Consider the following 741-nt stretch of genomic DNA (forward strand, 5'->3'; position numbering starts at 1 on the left):
AACAGAATGGAATGGGGACTTTTGTGTGTGGTAAAATGCATCCCCCACTTGTTCCGGCCCCATCCCGGCCCCTTTTGTAACACACAAGGCCCGTTCGAGGGGCCTGTGTGATGAACTCCTGTGATTCCCCTTCATGCTACATGAAGAAGGGAAGTACCATGACAAACAGTGCATCTACATTGTAAAAATAATGCCGTTTACCACCATTTTAAGTGCTGTTGCTCCACCCTATGGAATCCTGGGATTTTAAATGTTGCAAGGTATTTTTAGCGTTTCCTTCCAAAGTGCTGGTGCCTCACAAAACTATTAATCCCACGATTCTGTAGGGTTGAGCCATGGCAATTAAAATGGTGCAGCTATAACCTAAGGGTGCAGCCACACTACAGAATTAAAGCAGTGTGACACCACTTTAAGTGCTCTGGCACCAACCTATGGAATCCTGGGATTTATAGTTTAACAAAGTCTTTAGTTTTCTCTGCCAAGGAGGTCTTGTATCTCACAAAACTACAAATCCCAGGATCCCATAGCATGGAGCCACAGCAGTTAAAGTAGTGTCAAACTGCATTATTTCTGCCCTCAAGGGCTACGATTTTCTAAAGAAACTCTTTCAGGGGAGGATAAGTTCAGTTCTTCTCTGAGAGTGATGGTCAATGCCGGTGAAAGGGCTTGTATCCATTTTAGTCCAGTCCATATTATGTGTGATGTAGTTTGTATGGACACCATGCAGGAACAATGCGGTAC

Source organism: Sceloporus occidentalis, unplaced genomic scaffold, assembly GCF_023333645.1.
Source record: "Sceloporus occidentalis isolate IW3139 unplaced genomic scaffold, rSceOcc1.0.p SCAF_1, whole genome shotgun sequence".
Classification (NCBI taxonomy): domain Eukaryota; kingdom Metazoa; phylum Chordata; class Lepidosauria; order Squamata; family Phrynosomatidae; genus Sceloporus; species Sceloporus occidentalis.